We start from the raw sequence: 15,711 nt of genomic DNA, 5'->3' as shown, positions 1-15,711 counted from the left end.
CCAACCTAATGAAAATGCTGCAGGGCCCTCACCTGTATATTACATTTGGAGCTAGGAGCTCGAGCGTACAGGGGCTCCTGAGGGGCTGCTGACCTTGGTCCCAACCCCCTCCTGCCATTTCCTAACTGGTTTGTTCTCAGCCTCCTTGAACTTCAGAGGCTGAGCAGCTTAACAGCGTTGGGAACAGCGTAAATCAGCCTCTGGCCCATTGAGATGTCTGTTTCCTGCCTCCTTTCCTTAAAGAGTTTGCAATGAGAATAACTCCTTTAGCGACAAGCACTGGGTCTTTTTCCTTTTTTTTTTTTTTAAGATGCAGTTTCACTCTTGTTGTCCAGGTTGGAGTGCAATGGCCTGATGATCTCGGCTCACTGCAACCTCTGCCTCCTGGGTTCAAACAATTCTCCTGCCTCAGCCTCCTGAGTAGCTGGGATTACAGGCATACACCAACATGCCTGGCCAATTTTTTTGTATTTATAGTAGAGACAGGGCTTCTCCATGTTGGTCAGGTTGGTCTCGAACTCTTGACCTCAGGTCATCTGCCTGCCTCGGCCTCCCAAAGTGCTGGGATTACAGGCATGAGCCACCACATCTGGTCTTTTAACTTATATATCCTCAGAGTGTAGCAACATTTCAAATACCAGAGTTCCTTCATAAATGCTCACTAAGTGCATGGAAAAGATAAAAACATAAGACAGGAAGCAATCAGGGAACTGATAAACAGAGTCATCAATTCACTTGGTCAAATGCACTCACATGGCTGCCACTCAGGGGACATCCCAAATCTCCCTCCCACTCTTTCTCCCTTAGAGCCACACAGATGATCCTAGGCCTGAGCCCAGCCACCCCACCCTGCTAAATCTTCAGCCATGAGAGGCAGCACAGAACAGCAGCAAACCATGAGGACCCAGGCCACCTGCTGTGTTCCCACCTTTGTGCTGTGACTGTGACAGCTGACTGAAGCCTTTTAAGGCCCCCTTCGATAGCACCCACTTCAAAGTGAGCTATGAGGATTCTGTGAGTTAAAATAAGAAATGGGCTTAGAACCGGGCCCGGCACGTGGCTCCCGTAGCTGTGGGCTACAGGATTATCAATGCTACTTTAATTATTCAGTACAACCAGATGTTAGAAAAGTCCTGGACTCACTGAGCCACAGAAGGCACATACCTAGATCCTGGACCGCAGCTGTCAAGACACACTTTGAGCCTTGGACTTGAAATCCTAAATCATTGGGTCAAATCCTGGCTCTCACCTACCTCTGGTGCCTGACTTTCTCCTCTCCAAGCCTCAGTTTCCTCACCTGGAAAGCTGACCTTTCAACCTGCTCTGCCTTCCCCAAAAAGGGGATCAAATAAAACAGAAAGCATGGGCCGGGTGTGGTGGCTCACTCCTGTAATCCCAGCACTTTGGAGGGCCAAGACAGGTGGATTGCCTGAGCTCAGGAGTTCGAGACTAGACTGGGCAACAAGGTGAAACCCCATCTCCACCAAAACACAAAAAATTAGCTGGGCATGGCGGTGTGTACCTGTAGTCTCATCTACTTGGGAGGCTGAGGCAGGAGACTCGCTTGAACCTGGGAGGCTGAGGTTGCAGTGAGCCGAGATCGCACCATTGCACTACAGAGTGGGTGACACGGTGAGACTCTGCCCCTCCCAAAAAAAAAGAATAAAAAGTGATAATGATTGTGATGATCATAATAGTAATAACAGTACCTACCATGATAGTGAGGCCTATGAAAGGCCATTGTTTTTTGTTTGTTTGTTTATTTGTTGAGATGGAGTTTCACTCTTGTTACTCATGCTAGAGTGCAGTGGCACCACCTCGGCTCACTGCAAACTCCACCTCCTGGGTTCAAACAATTCTCCTGCCTCAGCCTTCTGAGTAGCTGGGACTACAGGCATGCACCACCACAGCCGGCTAATTTTTTTGTATATTTAGTAGAGATGGGGTTTCTCCATGTTGGTCAGGCTGGTCTCAAACTCCTGACCTCAGGTGCTCTGCCCACCTCAGGTGATCTGCCCGCCTCAGGTGATCTGCCCGCCTCAGCCTCCCAAAGTGCTGGGATTACAGGCGTGAGCCACCATGCCCAGCCGAAAAGCCATTCTTAAAATGAAATAAAAATGAATACACAAGAGCAAGCTTCTGCTAAAAGGTGGGCTCTAGCTCAGGTGTGAAGCAGACCCTATTTTCATGTTTTGCAGAGAAACGTGAGACTTAATAAAACTATTAAACTGAAGAGCTGTGTCTTTCCTTCACCAGGGAATGTGGAACAGAGGTGGCAGTGCCTTCTCCTGCCATAGCTCCCAATCTGTCCCTACACAACCTGCAAAGACAGAGCAGACTTTGTTCAGAGCTCCCTTCTTGCCAACCAAGAAAATGCCTTTGCTGGTGCTGGATGGATGAGGGGCAGGCCCCTCTCAGCCTCAGCTCCAGCCCCAGCCCTGCCAGCCTGCCTCTGCACCGTCCTTCCTATGGACCAAGCACTAGGATTCAATCCGGAACAGCTAAGTGCTGGAGCCAAAGCCAGAGCTCTTCCCCTTGAGCACAGGTCCCAGGTACCCTTCTCACACTCCACTGTGACATACTATAGTTGGAGATGTGCCTGTCTACCTTCCCAAGCTCTGCAAGGGCACTAACCTGGACTATCTCTGTCAAGAGGTAGTACAGTATGATAGGCAAATTCAAAGCCCTAGAGCCCAGCTACGCAGCATCAAATTTAGCCCTTGCACAAACTAATTGGACATCTTGGGCAAATTACTAAGTCTCTTGGAGCTTGCTTTTTCATCTGCAGCACAGAAATGATATTACAGCCAGGCGTGGTGGCTCGTGCTTGTAATCCCAGCACTCTGGGAGGCTGAGGTGGGCAGATCACTTGAGGACAGGATTTTGAGACCAGCCTGGGCAACACGGCAAAACCCCGTTCCTACCGAAAATACAAAAAAATTAGCAGGGTATGATGGCGTCCACCTGTAATCCCAGCTGCCAAGAGGCTGAGACATGAGAAGCACTTGAACCTGGGAGTGGAGGTTGTAGTGAGCCAAGATTGCACCACCGCACTCCAGCCTGGGAGATGGGGAGGGGAGGGGAGGGGAAGGGAGGGGAGGGGAACAGAGAGGAGGGGAGAAGATGAAAAAAATTACAGACTCTTGAGGACAACTCTCAGGCCCACTGTGTTTTGGTAACTTAGTGTCTTGACCTGAACTACCATGAAGCTGTTTATGGATTTTATTTATCCCACTTAATATGAAAATGAATGTATTTCCCTGCAGAAATTTTGGGCTTGGTCAGAGGCACTGCCCCAGACACACGGTGTATTAGTCTGCTAGGGCTGTCATCATGAAGTCCTACAGACTGGGTGGCTTTAACAACAGAAACTGACTTTCTCATAACGCTGGAGGCCAGAGGATCGCGTTGAAGGTGCTGGCAGTCTGGTGTCTCCTGAGGCCTCTCCTTGGCCTGCAGACGGCCGTCTCCTCGCTGTGTCCACACACGGCCCTCGCTTTGTGTGTGCGCATCCCTGGTGTCTCCGTGCAGATTTCCTCTCATTACAGGGACTCTAGCCAGGTTGGCTTAGGGCCCACCCTAATAGCCTCATTCTAACTTAATCACCTCTTTAAAGGCCCTGCCTTCAAATCCAGTTACATTCTGAGGTCCTTGGTACTCGGACTTCAACACACGAGTTTGGAGAGATGCCATGTGGCCCGTTAACACATGGTATGATATGTGTTCCCTCTCTAAAATCTCAAAACGGTATAAACTCCCAAATATAATTCATCCTAAATGTTTTGAATAAAGGAAGGATACACGTGGCAGCACACGGAAAGCACTGGCCCAGGGAATGGACCTAACAGCCTCCCTGGACCACGCAGAGCACCAGTTACAGAGCAGCAGCTTGGTCACTGTTTGCTTCATGGAGGAATCCACCAACTCAAATGGAGCCCGAATCCTTCTTCTAAACTGTTTGGCCGTGGGGAAGCCACTCCCTGGGCCTCAGCTTGCTCACCTGTGCTAGGGAGGCAACTCCCACCTGGGAGAGGCACGGCGGGGCTGAAGGACACCCACAGGACCAAGTGGGTACTTGCTGAGTCTAAGTCACAGCAGGCAAACAACCACCATGAGACACGATTTCATCAAAAAGCATCTGTGGTAGTTAAGATATAGGCACTGTCATCCTCGGAATGATTCTCAAATAACATTCGGAGGCCCACAGGGAAACTTAAGAGCCACAGAGGTCAGCTTCACCCCCAAAGGCAAGTCTTTTCTTAGAGCAATGTCGAGGCATGGCAAAAGTCATGGCTTGGGTTTCTTTTTGCATGTATTTGTGCCTTGCTGCTAGTCATTAAGAGATACTCAAGATTATCAATTTCAAGTTTTGTGAACATTTTCTCCAAAGTCCTGTAGCCAACCTGCCTAGGCCATGCTTTGCATTTATGCATGCATTTTCTGTAGCTGGAATTCCACTGGGAAGGAGAAATTACGGGCCAGGCAGCTTTTGCCCCACCTATGTGAGCTGTAATAAAAAAAGAAAAAAGTGGCTTACACCTGTAATCCCAGCACTTTGGGAGGCCGAGGCGGGTGGATCACAAGGTCAAGAGATCGAGACCATCCTGGTCAACATGGTGAAACCCCGTCTCTACTAAAAATACAAAAATTAGCTGGGCGTGGTGGCGCGTGCCTGTAGTCCCAGCTACTCGGGAGGCTGAGGCAGGAGAATTGCCTGAACCCAGGAGGCGGAGGTTGTGGTGAGCCGAGATCACGCCATTGCACTCCAGCCTGGGTAACAAGAGCGAAACACCATCCAAAAAAAAAAAAAAAAGAAAGAAAGAAAGAAAGAAAAAGAAAGGAAAGAAAGAAAGATAGAAAGAAGGAAGGAAGGAAGGAAAGAGAGGAAAAGAACAGAAAAGGGAAGAAGAGAGGAGGGGAGGAGAGGAGAAGGGAGGGGAGGGGAGGGGAAAAAATGTGCCAGTCATCTAGGAAGTCCACATAGAAATGAGCTCACAACAGATTTCTTGGAGTTGGGAGAAGGGAGTGTCTTCTCTAATCTCAGGAAATCTGGGTTTCAGCTCTCATTCTACAAGTTAGAGCTTCAACCTCAGCTTCCTTATCTGTAAAATAGAAGCAAATTACCTGTTCAACTTATCTCACCGTGAATTTGGGAGGGGTGTGGATAGTGCTGTTGCTACTAGATCAAACATTAGAATGGTTTAGGCATATACTAAATACTAAACAAATGCTACCTATTATAATCTATTCTTCTAACTATCTTTATAGCCATCCCCCACCCCATAAAGGTATTCCAAGGAGCTTGATTTTCGCAGATGGAGACAAGGGTGGGGTTGGAGTCAGATCCTTAGGCAATCTACAGCCTGTTGTCTCTCATCTCAAGGTCTATCTGTTCATTCATTTTTTTTCCTTTAATATACCAAGTAATGTTCATTCATTTGATGCAGAGTCCAGTGAAAGCACTCCTGCACAGGAAGGCTGAAGTAGGCTGATCTCCAAGCAGATCGGGGCCAAGATACTGCAGAACAACTGGGAAGAACAGAGATTGCCCAGCCTGACCTTCAAAGCAAAAATAAGTAACATGCAAAAATAAGTGATCATCAGTTCCGGGCCAAATTCCAGGCAGGCCCTTGTTCTCCCATGGAGGAAGGACACAGAAGCTTCTCCTACTGGACAGAATGACCTGAAAAGAGCAGGCATGACTCAGGTGCAGGCACAGACTTGCCATTCTAAACCCTGAGACCCTGCTGAGCTCCCCAGACTGAGCCTTTGTTGTCACATCTGAAAATGAGGCCACATATTACATTTTGTTTCAAAGGATGACTATAAAATCAATGGAGAAAAAAAGACCTAGCACAAAATAAATACCCAAAACGTGCCAGTGTATTCTAGAATAGGGTGTTTAAAGAAAAAAAGTAGCAGATTTTCAAGACGTAAAGGAAGATGTAAAGATGAGTCAGGAAACAAGGGGGCTCGGAAGCAGGGAAGGGGCTTTGCAGCCCCCGGGAAAGTTTTGCTGAGTAAGCACTAAGACTGTGAATATTAAGACAGCCTCAGAGCTCAAGGGAGCTCAGAGGGCTTTAACAGACATGATCTCACTGGGATTTTTTTTTTATTAGCTTCTAAGGTTAACAGGTTTCTCCATCTCTGCTGAGACAGTGAAACTGTGGGCTCCTCTGGCCTCCCTGAGCACATGGAGGCCAGGACTCTTTCTGAACCTGCTTGGGTGGCAAACGCCCAGGATCTGTTTCTTGATGTACAATCTGTCATGAGCTAGGCATTGTAGAAGGAAATTAAATTTTTATAAATGAATTTCGTAGAGCAACATTAAAAGAATTCTGTTTTTTGGCCAGGCGTGGTGGCTCAAGTCTGTAATCTCAGCACTCTGGGAGGCCAAGGTGGGCGGATCCCGAGGTCAGGAGGTCAAGACCAGCCTATCCAATATGGTGAAACCCCATCTCTATTAAAAATACAAAAATTAGCCAGGAATGGTGGCACATGCCTGGAGCCCCAGCTACTCAGGAGGCTGAGGCAGGAGAATCGCCTGAACCCAGGAGGCAGAGGTTGCAGTGAGCTGAGGTCATGTCACTGTACTCCAGCCTGGGCAACAAAGCAAGACTCTACCTCAAAAAAAAAAAAAAAAAAAAAAAATTCTGTTTTTGTTTTTCTAAGGAGCAGAGCAGCGTAGAAAGAAGGGAGGCTCTGGGGTCAGCCCTGGACTTGATTCCCAGCTCAGCTGCTTCCTGGATGTGTGTCCTAGTCTGCAAAATAGGGTAAACAGTTTTCCCCTCAAAGGGTGGTGCCAAGGACCAGTGCAATGACAAATGTGAGTCGCAGGCACAGTCTAGGCGTGTGATTACGGGGGGAGGCTTGCTGTTGATATTACTGTATTCCTTCATTACACGCCTTTTAGTTTCTCCCAGGGGTATTCATTCAGCTCTAATCTCAAGACCTTTCTGTGCTCTGACGTCCCTCGGATGTCAGATCCATGCTGTGACGCTGTCTTCCTTTTGATCAGCCCAAGGCCTGCATCAACTCAACCCGCTGGCCTTGTCCTGGGCTTCCTACCCAGGGCCCTACCCCTGAGTCCTCTGCTGGAGTACGGGTATGACAATGACGGACACTGCTGTGCCGGGAGCTTTGTCTCAGGAATGCTAAGCAGCAGCAGTGCGCTGGGGTAGAAGGAGCAGCGTGGGGTGCAAGTTTCCCAGAAGGGTCCTCTCCATCCCCTCTGAGGAAGCCTCCATTCCCTCTTCAGTAAGACAGGGGCTTGGATTCCCATGGGATTACCCAACGGAGCGAGATGTCTGTGAAATCGTTTATAAAGTGCAAAAGCGCTGAGCGGGCTGAGTGGTGTGAGTCATCCTCCCTCCGCACCTCCTCACGGGCACCTGAATCTTGAGTGTGACGGAAGAAGACATAAAGGAGGATTCCCGGCCCAGGCTCTTTCGGGTGAAAGTCCCCCGTCAGGTCAGTCTTTAGTTCTGGAGGCACATCTCTCTCCTAAGTGACTGCCAGCTGTCTCTTCCCATCCCCCAATCACCTCTTCTCCTAAGAGTCGCTTAAGCAAATTCTGTCTGAGCCTGGTGACCCCTGGCCCCCGGTGCTTATTTGAGACAGTGGGAAACTCCTCCGTGCTCAGGTTCAGGAATGGAAGCAGTGTGGGGCAGTGGCTGGAGCTCCCATGCTTGAAGCAGGGGCTGGATCAGCCTCACCTGAGAAACCCTGGTCTCATTTCCCCACATGGCACGGCAGCTTTGTGGCTAAGGGCTGGACATGCAGATGGTACACAGTGCTGGGACATCCAGAAACACCCAGGTCTCAGCCTCCCACGAATATGCAGGGAGGGTAATAACAACACGTCGCCATGGGACTATCGGGTGTTAACCCCAGGGCTTGACACACAGCAGCGCCCAAGTGAGGGGAGCAGCTTTCTGCATTAGCATTCCCACTGCTGAGACAGCATCATCAGTAAAAGGGAGATTAGAAGAGCGTGAGCCCCAGAAGTTAATTAAAAGGATTAAATGAGAAGGTTCATGTAAAGTGCTTAGCAGTCTCTAACACTTAGTAAGTGCTCAATAAATGAGCGTTCTAATGGTTTGAGTTGGAAGGAAACTCCCATCCTATGGCATGCAGCTTTTCCAGGAACCCGGGCCGCCAGGGAAGGTGGGGGACAGCCTCAGCTGGAAGCAGAGGAGTCTCTGGCCTGTGACTAAGGCGCAGCGAGTCAGAATCCAGCCGCTGGGTAGGGCCGGCTTGGGCTGATGCCTGGGCTGGCCCCCATTCAGGGTGATGCATTTTTACCGTAAGGTCTGGGTAACTCCACAGCCAGCACTGGGCCTCCTGGTCCCTGGGTGGGGCCTGACACTCACCCATCAACCATGAGAGCGCTTCGTAAAAGAAGCGGGGACTCCGGAGCAGTGAGGGAGTAGTGAGGGCTGGGGAAGAAAGGGCAGATTCACATGTTTCAGGGTCATCTGCTAAGTGCCACCCCTGTTGGTGCAACCATACGAGGTGACAGGACAGCACCACAGCTCTGGGTGCCAGGCTGAGCTCCGGGACGGGAGCCAAAGTCAGTTAATACCAGGGACGGGGGAGGTGGCTGAATAGCGAGAGGAGGCTGATGGGCAGTGCCAGTGAAGGGAGGCTGGGCTGTCTCCCAAAAAAAGGAGGAGAGAAAAAAGAGATGGGGGAAGGAGAGGAGAGAGACATACAGACAGACAGACAGACACACACACACACACACACACAGTTCCTGGAGTTCAAACGTTCCAAACTCAGTGCAGCAAATGGGAGGTTCAGGTCAGACACACACACACACACACACACACACACACACACACAGCTCCTGGGGTTCAAATGTTCCAAACTCAATGCAGCAAATGTGAGCTTCAGGTCAGACACAGACACACACACATACACACACACACACACACACACACACACACACAGCTCCTGGAGTTCAAACGTTCTAAACTCAGTGCAGCAAATGGGAGGTTCAGGTCAGACACAGACACAGACACACACACACACACACAGAGCTCCTGGAGTTCAAACGTTCCAAACCCAATGCACGAATGGGAGGTTCAGGTCAGACGCAGACACACACACACATACACACACACACACAACACACACACACACACACACACACACACAGCTCCTGGAGTTCAAATGTTCCAAACTCAATGCAGCAAATGTGAGCTTCAGGTCAGACACAGACACACAGACACACACACATACACACACACACACACACACAGCTCCTGGAGTTAAAACATTCCAAACTCAGTGCAGCAAATGGGAGGTTCAGATCAGACACATACACACACACAGACACACACACACACACACACACACACACACACACACACACAGAGCTCCTGCAGTTCAAACGTTCCAAACTCAATGCAGCAAATGGGAGGTTCGTTCAGGTGGCGGGGCTGGCCTTCACTGTGTCCCACAGGTCAGGCACTACTGGGTAAGCCCTTCACCTATATGTCTCACTGTAACAAAAGCTGGGACATCACAGTGATCCGCTATGTGGGCGCCAGAGACCAGCTATGAAGTTCCTCTTGTTGACCGGCCCCTTCCTTGCTGAGTAACATCGGGCAAGCTAATTAACAGCTCTGTGCTCCACTCTCCTCATCTGTAAAATGGGAACATTAGTATCTTCCCTACCCCTGGGCAAAGCCTACACGTGAGGATTAAGTGTGTTCAGACATGGAAAAGGCTTAAACAGGGCCTGTCCCACAGTGAGCCCCCGACGACTGTCAGCTGTTCCTGATGCCTCTTACCACAGCCTGCCAGGTAGAAATGTTCATGCTTCTCTTTAGAGCAGAGCCCAAGGGGGTTCAGAGAGGGTGAGTGACTTGCTCATGGTCACTGTGTTGATCGTCGAGGGCGGCCGTAACAAATTTTCACAGGCTGGGTGGCTCAAACAGCAGAGTTTTACTTCCTCACAGTTCTGAAAGCCAGAAGTCTATGATCAAGGTGTGGGCAGGGCCGGTTTCTTCTGAGGCCTCTGTCCTGGGCTTATAGGTGGCCACCTCCTCCCTGCGGTCTTCCATCCTCGTGTGCCATCTTCATCTCCTCTTCCGATGAGAACGCCAGCCTGCCCGTATCAGAACTCGCCGTGTGAGCTCAGTTAGCCGGACCTCTTTAGAGACGCTGTTTCAGAATACAGTCACATTCTGAGGAACGGGTGGGGAACACGTGAATTGTACAAATCCATTGTATTCCTTTGTGACACCCAGCCTCTGGTGGGCAGTCACAGCACACTGGCCATGTCCAGAGAGGTCCAGAAACCTGCCCCAGGTGTCAAAGCAGCTAAGAGGCAGGGCCGGGGAAGACTCTGCCTGACTCTACCATTCTCCCAAATCTAAGCTAACCAGTGACCCCTACGCCCACTTGAGAGGGGAGGAACCTGAGGCCCGCCTTGTAAATACCTGCAGGCTCAGTGTGCCTGGCTTTAGGCTGAGGAGGTGAGACAGAAGGGAATGCAGAAGAAAGAGCAGTGACAAAGGGCAGACCACAGGTCCAGGACAAGGCAACTTCCCAGAGCTTGTGCATGGTTCTGTTCTTGCCCAAACTCTCTCGACCCACCTTTGAGCAACAGTAATTATCTCTGCTTTATTGACTTCCTTTATCATCCCTTGTCCAAATCTTTCCCAATAAGCCAGAGAATAAGAGTGCAGACGCCAAAGCTCAGATTTTCGTGGTGCTGCACCCATTTCACCCAGCTGTGTGGCTTCGAGGACGCTACCTAAACTCTCTGAGCCTCCATTTCCTCGTGTGCAAATTGAGGAAACAGGAACGAGACCACGGAGGAATGACAGCGAGACTATTAAACAGGAATACAACGAAGAGCTCACATTTATTGAGCACCTGCTACGTGTGGTGCTCAATAAATTATCTGAAGGAAAGAAAAGATTGAGTACCTGCCATGTGACACTACAACAAGGGACACCTCTCAGCCTAAACGAGAGGCACATTCTGAACAAGGAACCATGGGTTTAACGGGTAGCAAGTTATGAAAACAACAGGTCTGCATTTCAATAAATATTTGTTATATACATGAACAGGACTGTTCCCAGAGCCTGCTGCTTGGAGGAAACTGGGGAATAAGGAACTCAAAAACAAGACCGTCAGAGCAGGGAAGAGGAGAGGAGGGAGGGAGTGATGACCTTGGATCACAGGCAGGCTGACTGACGCTGGCAGAAGAAAGCTAAAACTTGCTTTTCTGGGATTCTAGGAATTCCGGCAAATAAGACCAACAACAGATACTTTCAAATTAGAGAAAGGCGTTGTTCCCAAACTTTGGCCCTTGTATACAGGCGCTGCAGACAAGCTGTCACTCCGTTTCCTTGGACATAAAAATGGGGATAATAATATTGCCTGTCTGCCTAATTTGTACAAAGCTCTTACAGGAGGGCCTCACACATGTAGTAGGTGCTCAATAAACGTGAGCTCTTCTTTGTATTTCTATTTAATAGTCTCGCTATCATTCCTCCATGGCCTCTTTCCTTTTCTTGGGAATCAGCACTTTCTCAGATATAAACTAGTTACCAAAGCAATGGGAATGACCACCATTTCCTCTCTCCTGTGAGTAACAGGCCTACCTGGAAACATCTGAAAGACGGAAGATGCTCTTGACATTGGGTTCACCTTCCCGCACATACTTAACCTCTTCCGCTACCTCCACTAGACTATATGGCCCACAAGGGCAGAACCGTGTCTGTTTGCCTGTTCTTATATCCGTAGCACCCAGGAGTATCTGATATTTTAGGTACCCAATACAATCCATTGAATGACAGGTGTATAATAACTATCCAACAGGCCTAGGTGAGTAAGCATGAGCAGAAAGGCCCATCACCCTAAGTCACCTGCCTTAAATGTCTGGCTGCTACCCTGACAGACAGCAGCACTTCAGCCTGCAGGGGTTTTCCTGGGCCTGCACTCCAGCGAGCCTGGTCTTGGTGCAATGCCTTATCTGTCTCTAAACTCCTTCGTACACATTCACGTGTGTTACTAACTGTCTCTTTTCCAACCCACAGGGAGAATGGTAGCTTTCGTCCCTTATTACAGAGACACAAAAGGAGGCCCAGAGAGCTCATGGGTCTCTCTCCCTGGGACACAGAGCTGACCAGGGAAAGTGAGTATCCCAAAAGCCAGGCCTTTAGTTCCACATCCTGGGCTGAGTCAAGTGCTAATTAATGTTGGTTAATTGAAGGACAAAATGAACGGATGGGAACAACAGTGGGATGTGATCGTGTTCCAAAGAACTCAGCCCTGTCTACGGCTACGTGACAGAAAAGACTGCTCAGTGGGAGGTCCAAAATGGACACTCACTGGCAACAAAAGGAATGGGGAAAGGGAATTGTTTCAGATAACCCATGGACGAGGGCAGCGTGTCCCCCAAGATCAGCAGGGCATGGGTGAGGGGCTGTGAGGATTCACGCTGCCTTTGTGGGGCCTCCCACATGAGGCAGGTGAGGGCGGGCTGCTCAGCCTTCTGGCAGTCAAGGGAACTACCAGAAATGGCATCTGCCCCACGAGATGAGCAAAAAGCAAAAATCCGACCTATCAAATGTGGGTGACCAGATGGGGGAAATCAGGGCTCTTGGGTACAGTGGGTGGGAGTGGAAATTGGCATGAGCGTTCTGGAGGGCAATGGGATTGCATCTCATAAAACAGAAAACGTTCCTTAGCCTCCAAGGCAGTGAAGTTGGCTTGGGGTATAAATCTCGGAAGAACTCTAACATAAGTGACCAAGAATGCTCATGAGGATGTTCCTCCCAGCACTGTTTGTAACATGGGGGGGGTCGGGGGAAGAAAGAAAAGAAAAGAAACGCATCGAGCACAGTGTCTCTCAACAGGGGAGTGGTTAACTGGCCCCTGAAAAATACTCGGCCACTGTTCATTGTTCATTCTCCTCTGATCTGACTTCCCACACACGTGCTCACCCCACCCACTTCAGGTTCATTTTTATGTTTTATCAGCCCATTGCCTGGACCCCCAGGGAAAAGTAGAATTCACATATCAAGAAAGAGGGTCAGACTCCCCGGAAAGCTTTTCAGTGTTCTTTGCCCAGGAGAGGTTCCCATTACAATCGGGCCTGGACCTCAGCCATGAGCCCGGGGAGGGAAGGAACCAATTTCATTCCACTTAAACCAATTTGCCAGGTCCAGACAGCAGCTAATGAGCAGCCTGCGCCCTCGGAGTCATCGATACCACTTTCCAAATCAAGTTACCAAATTGGTCTTAAAACCACTTCAAAGGGGCCGGGCTGACTGTTAGCAGTGAGGCATCCTGCCGGCCATATGGCCACGGTTCTTCCCACCGGCTTCCTCATCCTCGGTATCAGCTGCACAGGGACGAGCTGGCTGGCTGCTTTTGTCTCTGCTTTGGAGTCCTCCGTCCCCTGAATGCCTGATCGTCTATAATGGAACTTGGGTCAGCATTTAAAAAAAAAAAAAAAAAAATGCGGGACAACTGTGGCATGGGGATCCAAATAATGAAGGGCCCGTGCAGTCAGCGCAGCCGCGAGCACAACAGCCAGGCGACGTCAATACTCTTATTGTCCCCATTTTACAGACAAAGAAGCTGAGAGTATGAAAACTGGGCAAGGTCCACCGCAGCTACTAAGTGGCGGAGCCAGGAATTGAACCTGGGGCTTCCTTAAACCATAATCCGTGCTCAGCCTGTAAGCCACACAGCCTTTATAATTTAGACCTTAATGACTTACCTTTCCTTCTCTACAATTAAGCATAAAAAAATGGTCAGATGGGCCAGGTGCAATGGCTCCTGCCTGTAATCCTAGCATTTTGGGAGGCTGAAGCAGGAGGATTGCTGGGGGATCAAGGCGGCAGTGAACCAGGATCGCATCACTGTACTTCAGCCTGGGCCACTCCTATCTCTTTTTTGAAACAAAAATGGTCAAATGAACCTTGAACAAGAGCCAAAAATAATCTTCCTTGAGGAGAGTCACAGGAACCCGCGAGGCGAGGTTGCCATGAGCAAAGATCGCGCCACTGTACTCCAGCCTGGGCAACAAGAGTGAAACTCCATCTCAAAAAATAATAATAATAAAATAATAATTTTCCTTAAGGTGCCTTTTGTTACTAATCATGAATATAACCCCTGTTTTTTATTGAGCGCCCATGGAATGAAAAGCACTTGACTATCTTGTCTCTTTAATTACACAAAAGTCCTGAAGTAGATGGGGTGATTTTTTTTCTTGTGCGTGTGGAGTAGTATGTTCCACATCCTTCAGCCAGGAACAGAACTCTTCCACATTGGGGAAATGCACTTCAGACCCTCAACTCAGCATTCTTTTTCCTAAAGCAAACTGTCCATCAACCTGTCTGTCTTCCAGCAGAAGGCTCTGTGGAGGAGCCCATGTCAGCCCTATCAGTGGTCTCTAGATTAGTGGTTCTCAACAAAGGGAGACTTTTTTGCACGCGCGCGCACACACACACACACACACATACACACACCATCACCACCACCACCACCAGCACTAGCAGCACCACGAAGGAGCATGTAGCAATGTCTGGAAACACTTTGGGTTGTCCCAACTGGGAGTTTGGGCTGGGATTGACAGTGCCACTGGCATCAGTGGGTAGAGGCCAGAGATGCTGAGCTATATCCTACAATGCACAGACAGCCCCCACAACAAATTACCTGACCCAAAATATGAATGGCGCCAAGGCTGTGAAACCCTGCTACAGACCCTACCTATGCCTTTGCAATTTCTTCATGGTCTTTATATCATACAAAGAGCTTCTTTATTAATGAATACAATAAAGTAATACTCCTTTGCATTAAAACTGAATACAACTAATTTTTGCAGCTAATGGACCCACCAGGGCCGCACAGAATAAAGGCCTGAGCTGAAATTCATTACATGAAATGACGCTAAGATCACGTGAGAAATGCGTTCTTTCACTTAAGATTACCCAGAGGCTACTATGTGTCAGACCCCACGTTAGGATCTGGGGATGGTGTCAACGGGCAGGGACACTCTGCAGGACCTCCTTCCCCCCCCGGAGGACACACGTCCCCTTACCGAGTCACCAGATGGTCCATAGGACATTTCCAGGCCCCCCCACAACAGCACATCTTCTTTCAGGACCTTAGGGGAGAGGCTCAAGACAGAAAAAAAGAGAGGCCTGGGAAGATGTGTCACTCAACTTGGAGGAGAGGCCCTGGTGCAGGCCCCGCTTCCCTGCTCAGACTTTATTTCTCAAATCCTAAGGAATAGTAACCACAGTTAAAATGACAGTTGACACAAATCTCAGCATTGGACATGACAGTTTCATTACAGGCTTTCCAAAGCCACTTTAGAACAGCCACTACCTAAAACGCACCCAGGACAGGAGAGCCAAGGCCCAGCTTCCAGGAGGGACTGAATCTCACAGCCTTTCCCACTGAAAGACAATAAAGCTGGAGGCTCCAATACTTACAACAAAATGAGGCACCCGATGGTCACGCAAGTCAGAAATGGAACCCAGCTCTACCGGATGAGAACCTTCAACCTTGACACCAGGCTGCTATCACTCATTCTGGTCACCAGTACATGGTGGACCTCAGAAAGTTCTGGACACTTCCTGGGCCTCAGTTTCAGAAGCTATAGAATGGGTCATTATATCTCCTATGGCAGCCTTGGGGGACTCTTCCAGGTCAAGTGGGAGAGCTGAGTGACGTCAG

The sequence above is a fragment of the Saimiri boliviensis genome, chromosome 15 (assembly GCF_048565385.1).
Source record: "Saimiri boliviensis isolate mSaiBol1 chromosome 15, mSaiBol1.pri, whole genome shotgun sequence".
NCBI lineage: Eukaryota > Metazoa > Chordata > Mammalia > Primates > Cebidae > Saimiri > Saimiri boliviensis.
This window is presented reverse-complemented; position numbering follows the sequence as displayed.